We start from the raw sequence: 8,467 nt of genomic DNA, 5'->3' as shown, positions 1-8,467 counted from the left end.
ACCAGCCGCCGCCGCCACTGGAGCCGCTGCCGTCCGGAACATCGACCCCAGGCAAGTCTCGTCCCGGGGGGGATCTGCGGGGGGCGGGGGGGTGGCAGGCCGTTCCGCCATGGAGTTTGGGGGGCCGAATGCACTGGCATTCGGCCTCACCGAGATCCATGGCAGAATTCTCTGACATCCCTAATACCTGACTCTGGATCCAACTTTTAACGTGTGTGGCAAGCGAACAGCAAAGACCAGTTGTATTAATGATCTGATGCTTGGAGCAGAGTAGGAATCCTGAAATTGTTTTTAACATAAGTGTTTTAAGTGGGAGGTGGATGGGTTCGAGGTGGTATCATATTAAATTAAAAATCAAACCCAAAGGCTTCCCAGCTGTACTGAAAAGACACAGTTCATGTTCATGAATATTATAGAATAGGTAGAAGAACTAGAGGTCCACTGTTCAAGGGTTGACCTTTTCACACTCATCCTCAACTCTGCCTCTTCCCATCCCCACTCCACACATTACTACTCATTTGTACTTACTCTCCATGGTAAAACTCTTATCCCTAGACACAGCAAACATTTGTTGAGTTCTCCTAAAAATGGATGGCTCCTCTCCCTCACCTTTCTCAATTAGCTTTTTGACTACAACAACAGCACCACAGCAGGATTCTTTGACTGACTATCCTGTGAGGGGATGCTCAATGCCCATCAGCCCACCTAATCTTATCGGGGAATGGATCCCCCTCCCCTGTTCTGTGGTCCATGAAACTTTGACATCACTGTCCAAGGTCAGTTGCAGAAAAGGAGGTTTCCTAATTCTCACCTTGGTAGCAAGCATGTCTACACTGAGGGAATTTACCTGGCCTTAATTAGTCTGGTTGCAGATTTAAGGAAATAAAGTTATGGTGGCTAAATCCATTTAGGGAGCAACCTTGTGCATGTTTAGACAAAAAAAGTAGTGCTGTGCTGAAAATTTCTCCCACATTTTTTTTAAATATTCTCATTCAATTTGATAGACAAGAAATTACTTTCAAAAGGAAATTCAAAGGATGAGAGATTCTGGAGAAATTCTCATGGGTTGGGTTTGGGGTTCTTGTGCTTACCTTACTTATGAGGTGGCTGAGGAGTATGCATGAGTGTCCTGTCTGTCATTGTAAGTAATCTCTGTGGCGGCTTGTACTTCCTTGGCTTCCCACACTTCAGTTAAAGCCATCATGAGAAAGACATCATCATGAGGCAATTCCTCCCATGGGGCTTTTTTCAGTTCAGGAAGTGCAGGTCACCTGGGAGGCTGCAGAGCAATGGAAAGATGCATAATAAAGAGATAAAACACACACAGCACCTCGGCCACCTCGCAGTGATTATGGAAGCTCAAAAATATCACCAAAAGAAATGCAAAATTCTGCTTCAAAAAAGTGGAAGCCTCACCACAGTTGATGCTGTTGCCACCTACAGAAGCAGTGCAATTAACCCAAAACCCTTAGGAAAAAAGAAAGAACTTGTGCTACAACCCCTGCCAATAGTGAGCTCTATCTGTGAAAAACTGTTGGAGAATTTCTCCTCCACTAGGAGAAGTTCAGTGAAATCCCTTCCCCCTTCATTTTCTCTGCCCACAAATAAGCTGGAGAATTTTGAGAGGCTATTTGTCCTCATCCAGCTGGGGCATGCTGGGACTTGCAGGACTTTTTTCTGTCTAAACATGCATAGAAGTTAAGTGTAAAGGCTGAGCCTTTACTGGCTTACTTGTGTCTTCATTCCAGGGCTGTGGGGGCAATGAAGACCTCTCTTTTTAAACTACTGGCTCTTTTATTCTCAATCTAACTGCTAGTTGTTACATTTTTCTGAAAGTTGTTTGTATGAAACACTGGCCTTTTAATATATCAAACAATGTATGTAACAAGGACTTAGATTAGCTAAAGCAAATTCTTCCCAAAATCGGTTATTTCACTGCAGCTGGGAGCATCCTATTATACAGTTAGAAAAAGAATACCTAGCATTTAACAAGCCTAATAAAATTATATAAGTCCTTATGGGCATGTAATAATTGGCCCATATATATTATTTGCTCATATTGTTACAGTATTTTTGCATATAAAAATTTAATCAAAGAATGTGTTTAATATTACTTTATTACTAGCAATTAAACAAAACAATCAATTTTAGAGAACTGTCTACACTACTTTATACTGAGTTCTAATTAAATAGTTAGAGTACCATTGCAGAACTTTATGAGGCTATAATTTTGTTCCTGAGTGATGAACTATGAGTCCAAAGGACAAATAGACCATCCTGAAGAGTGATAAAAAGGGATGTTGCATAAAACAGGAAAGAGGACACCTCCTCCCTCCCTCCCTCCCTCCCTCCCTCCCTCTCTCTCTCTCTCGCTAGTGTGTGTGTGTACCTTTTTGTTGTGGGAAACTGAAAGTGCCCAGTTCTTCATTGTTGCATTGCTGGCTAGCTGGCCTATATCCATGCAAAAGTGTAATGTAGCCCTAAGAACATTAGAAGAGCCATGCTGGATCAGACCAAGGGTTCATTTAGTCCAAAATTCTGTTCACACAGTGGCCAACCAGCTGTTAACCAGAAACCCATGAGCAGGGCATGAGCACAACAGCACCCTCCTACCCATGTTCCCCAGCAACTGGTGTACATAGGCTCATTGTCTCTGGTACTGAAGGTAGCACATAGCCATCAGTAGGGATGTGTGAAAGTCACTTACCTTTTCGGAGGGGTGATTCATGGTGGGGGGGAGGTGCGGAGCAAAATCGTGAAAGGGGTGATTTGTGAAATCCCAACCCAGCCGGTTCTGCTCCATGGCAACTCCGCGTGGATGAAAGTCACTTACCTGTCCTCGAAGATTTCCCGCGGTGGGGGGGAGGCGCTTCGTTGCTCACCCCGCGAAGTTCAGGCCGGGGGGGGAGGCTTCCCGCCTCGCCCGGCTGAAATTCAGGCCGGGGGGGAGGCTTCCCGCCTTGCCCGGCCGAAATTCAGGCCAGGGAGGAGGCGCCTCGCCTCGCCTGGACGCGAACTAAACAGTTAAAAAAAAATGCCCCCGTGATAGGCTACGTGACGATTAACGTAGCCTGTCACGGCTAGATCTGCAAAGTCAGCCATGATAGGCTACGTAAATCGCCACGTAGCCTATCACGGGTGACTTAATAAAAAAAAAAAAGCGCGTACGCAAATGGCGGCCCCCATAGGGAGCTGCCATTCGCATTCCTTATTTGGTCGCTGTAGTCTACATAAATCTTTACGTAGACTACGGAGAAAATAAGGGCAACGCAAATAGCAAGTTTGCAAATAGCAAGCAAATAGCGTTGCCCTTATTTTCGCCGTAGTCTACGTAAACATTTACGTAGACTACAGTGAGCAAATAAGGAACAGGAATGGCGGCTCCCTATGGGGGCCGCCATTATCGGTACGCGCTTTTTTTTTTTAAAGTCACCCGTGATAGGCTAAGTGACGATTTATGTAGCCTATCACGAATGACTTTGCTAATCTAGCCATGATAGGCTACGTTAATCGTCACGTAGCCTATCACGGGGGCGTTTTTTTTTTCTTTTATTGCAATGGCGGCGGCGGCGGCAGCCGGTCAAAAGATCGGCTGCCGCCCCCGCCCCTGACGAAGACCTGCTGAACCGCTGGCCGGACCCGCCGCCAGGAGGGACATTCGGCAAAGGGAAGTCCCGCCCCGGGGGGGGTGCGGGGGGTGGGGGGGTGCAGAGAATTTCTCCTCGAAACTACTTTGGGGGGCCGAACACGTTGGCACTCGGCCCCCCGAAGTTTCGGGGAGAAATTCTCCCCCATCCCTAGTATGGGGTCAGTATGATACTGGCAGTTTTTAGGGATGTAAGAAACACTTACCTTGCTCCACTCTGGGTGGGGATGTATGAAAGTCACTTACCTTTTACAAAATTTGATTCGCAGTGGGGGGGAGGCGCTCCGTCCCTCCCCCCGAAATTTTGGCTCGGGGGGGAGGCGCTCCATCCCTCCACCCCCGAATCCTGGCCGGCCGGGCCCGCAAATGGCGGTGGCCATAGCCTCCACCGTTTGCGTCCCTGCAGTCAGCCATGATAGGCGACGTAGTCTATCACAGCTGAGTAAAAAAAGAAAAAAGTGCATGTACGCAAATGGCGGCGCCCATGGGCGCTGCCATTTGTGTTCCTTATTTTGGCACGTCTAGTCTATGTGAACATTTACGTAGACTACGGCGAAAATAAGGGGAACGCAAATAGTGTAGCGTCTATGCTATTTGCGTTCCCCTTATTTTCGCCGTAGTCTACGTAAATGTTTACGTAGACTAGATGTGCCAAAATAAGGAACACAAATGGTGGCGCCCATGGGTTCCGCCATTTGCGTACACACTTTTTTTTTTTTACTCAGCCGTGATAGGCTACGTAAACATTTATGTAGCCTATCATGGTATTTTTTAAAAATCTAGCCATGATAGGCTACGTAAATCTTTACGTAGCCTATTACGTGTTTTTTTTTTTAGTGGAAATGGCAGCGGCGGCAGCCGGTCGGAAGACCGGCCGCCGCAGCCGCCGCCACGCCACCGTACCGCTGCCGGAGCCGCCGCCGCCAGGAGGATTCACCCAAGGTAAGTCCCGTCCTGGGGGGGGGGAGACCGTTTCGCCACCAATTTGGGGGGGGCGAATGTGCTGGCATTCGGCCTCCCCGAGATTCGTGGCGAAATTCTCTGACATCCCTAACTCCGGGACATCTGCGGTGGGGGGGAGGCACTCCATCCCTCCCCCCGGAATCCTCCCCAGCTGCAGCTGGAATTCCAGCTGCTGCTGGGCTGCTGCGGCCGCAAATGGCAGCCACTACGCCTTTTGCGTGGCTACATTTTGCCATGATAGGCTATGAAAATACGTAGGCTATCCTAGCAAAGAGCAGGGGCTCAAATTGCGTAGCGGCCACCATTTGCGCCCCTGATCTTTCCTGTGATAGGCTACATAAGTGTTTACGTAGGGATGTATGAAAGTCACTTACCTTTTCGACAGGGTGATCCGCTCCTCCCCCTGAAATCCTGATCCAGCCAGCTCCGCTCCACGGAGATTACGCAGAGCCGCCGGCCGGGGCCACCTGCAGCCGGACATCTGGCCGCTGGGCAGCCTTCCGGAAAAAAACAACCACATACGTAAATGGCAGCGGCTATTGCTGCTGCCATTTGCATTCTGTTTTTTTCACTGTTTTAGCCTACGTAAGGATTTATGTAGCCTATCACAGCAAAGGCAGCTACGCAAATGGTGTGGTGGCTGCCATTTGAGTCTGCAGCAGCTGGCCAAGAGACCAGCTGCTGCTGCCGCCACCGCCGGAGCTGCCACCAGAGCCGCCGCCGCCAGAACATCTGCCCCAGGTAAGCTTTCATCCTGGGGGGGATTCTGCGGGGGTGTGGGAGGCCGTTCTGCCACGGGTTTCAGGGGGCCGAATGCCAGTGCATTCAGCCTCACTGAAATCAGTGGCGGAATTCTCCGCCATCCCTATATTTACGTAGCCTATCACGGAAGGCAGCCATGCAAATGGCAGCCACTACGACGCCCGCCATTTGCAGCTGCAGCAGCCCGGCAGTGGCTAGGAGCCCAGCTGCAGCCACCACCTCCAGAGCCGCCGCCAGAGCCGCTGCATCCACCGCCAGGTACGCTCCATCCTGGGGGGATTACACAGGGTGGCGAGGGGGGGGAGGCTGTTCCACCATGGAATCTTGGGGGTTGGATTTTAAAGAATCCGGCCTCACTGGAGTCAGTGGTGGAATTCTCTGACATCCCTAGCAGTTTTATTCTCAGTTCCTCTTCTAATTATGCCTAATATGGAATTTGCCTTTTTTTACAGTGGCTGCACACTGGGTTGACATCTTCATTGAGCTGACCACCACAGCCCTTGGAGTTATCAAACTAGAATTACATGTACAGTGACACAAATTTATTTCAAAGACCACCCCTCCATTTGAAAAACAATCTGTTGAATAAAAGATAGTGCTTTGCATATTTAAGGAAAATGTGTGCCTAAATAGAGAGAGAAAATAAATTCAGAAAATAATAAATGTCAAGGCCAATTCTCTTTGAAGCAAATTGAGAATGAGGTTTGATTGGATCCATGCATCAGGCAAGGTAGCCATGAATTCAGCATCAGGCAAGGTGGCCACATACTCAATTCGGGTGACCAGAATTCCTTGTTGAAATGTACTCTTCTGCACTGCTATTTAAGGTACAGGAACCCTGACTTCCTTTGACTCTGGTCACCCTATTTTTCATTCATTCATTATTTTTATTTAACATTTCTCAGACAACTTTCCAAAAGTCTTTCCCCATGGATATTTACTATAAGCAATAGTAAAGCTAAAGTAGTCCATACCATAACTTAAAATCAGAAGCATTTTATAGCTCAAACGCCACTGTAAAGTAAAATACAAAAACAACAATTTCTGCTGCTACCTAAAAAGCTGCAGTGAAGGGTAAGTTGAAGCGAGGAATTAAGCTGCTGCAGTTATTACCATTGTCACATAGTTTCCACCAAAGTGTCATCCCTGAGATAATACATGTACACATGAACACAACTACCATAATTAAAACTACACTTCCTAGCATTTCTGGTGGCAGTGGTGGCTTCTGAACATTCTTACTAGTGTTCAGTGTGTCATTGGAAATGCCATCAAAAATTGTATATATGTGCCCTCCATGTTCCCAAGAACTCTTCTTAGTTCCTGTTCAAGGGGGGAACTGTTGACATAGAAGACTGGGAACAGCTGTCATTGAGGTAACCAAATTACAAACCACACCAAAATGTTGAGTTTGGCTTGGCTCATAGTTGATGTAACTTTTCCAAAGTCGGCAAATTCTTTTGTGATCTCCTCCGGCCACCCCAGCCCTATTCCAAACTTTAATGCCATCAGTAATGTAATTTTAAATATTTTTTGCATGTTACCCACTTAGAGATGTTACTATATTAAGTGATACACTTCTTCTTCTTAAGGTGCCATCTCCTATCAGAGGCTAGCTAAAATTACAGCTATTTTTATTTTTTACACCTTTGCTCTCAATAGTTGTACAGAAGTACAGCTGAACCATTCCTTCAGATTCTTTAACCATGATGTTTGTCTTCTTCCTATTGATCTTTTCCCTTCTATTTTCCCTCATATATGGAGTATGGTGTATTTCTCTCCTCAGATAATATGACAAGGTACTGTAATTTTCTTCGTTTGGTAGTATTTCTTAGTTCTGTTCCCCTTCATGGATCACTGCCTTGTTGTGGTGAAGGGGCTTGCGTAACTCAGTGAAGCCATAACTGTGCCATGCAGGGACACCCAAGACGGACAGGTCATGGCAGAGAGTTCTGACAAAATGTGGTCCACTGGAGAAGGAAATGGCAACCCACTCCAGTATTCTTGCCAAGAAAACCCCATGGAACGTATCACAAGACTAAAAGAGATGATGCCGGAAGATGAGCCCCTCAGGTCGGAAGGTGTCCAATATACTACTGGGGAAGAGCAGAGGGTATTTCCAAGTAGCGCCAGGAAGAGTGAAGTGGCTGGGCCAAAGCTGAAAGGACACTCAGCTGTGGATATGTCTGGTGGTGAAAAGAAAATCCAATGCTGTGAAGAACAATATTGTTTAGGAACCTGAAATGTAGGATCAGTGAATCAAGGTAAGCTGGAGGTGGTCAAACATGAGATGGCAAGATTGAACATCAACATCTTGGGAATCAGCGAACTAAAATGGACAAGCATGGGCGAATTTAATTCAGGTAACCATTGTATCTACTACTGTGGGCAAGAATCCCTTAGAAGAAATGGAGTAGCACTCATCGTCAACAAAAGGGTGGGAAAAGCAGTACTGGGGTACAATCTCAAAAACGATAGAATGATCTCAGTACGAATCCAAGGCAAACCATTCAACATCACAGTAATTCAAGTCTATGCCCCAACCACTGAGGCCAAAGAAGCTGAGGTTGATGGGTTCTATGAAGACCTACAACACCTTCTAGAACTAACACCAAAAAAAGATGTCCTTTTCATCATAGGGGATTGGAATGCTAAAGTATGAAGTCAAGAAATAACCGGGATAACAGGCAAGCATGGGGTTGAGCCGGACATGAGCCGGACATCCTAGAGAGTGAAGTCAAGTGGGCCTTAGAAAGCATTAGTAACAACAAAGCTAGCGGAGATGACAGTATTCTAGCTGAGCTATTTAAAATCCTAAAAGATGATGCTGTTAAAGTGCTGCACTCAATATGCCAACAAATTTGGAACACTCAACATTGGCCACAAGGCTGGAAAAGGTCAGTTGACATTCCAGTTCCAAAGAAGGGCAACGCCAAAGAGTGTTCAAACTACCGTACAATTGCGCTCATTTCACATGCCAGCAAGGTGATGCTCAAAATCCTACAAGCTAGGCTTCAGCAGTATGTGAACCAAGAACTACCGGAAGTACAAGCGGGGTTTCAAAGAGGCAGAGGAACTAGAGATCAAATCACCAAC

This window comes from Heloderma suspectum, chromosome 4 (assembly GCF_057233095.1).
Source record: "Heloderma suspectum isolate Gila_16-S chromosome 4, 16-S_ref, whole genome shotgun sequence".
Classification (NCBI taxonomy): domain Eukaryota; kingdom Metazoa; phylum Chordata; class Lepidosauria; order Squamata; family Helodermatidae; genus Heloderma; species Heloderma suspectum.
The sequence above is the reverse complement of the archived record's forward strand: the minus strand, read 5'-3'. Positions refer to the sequence as shown.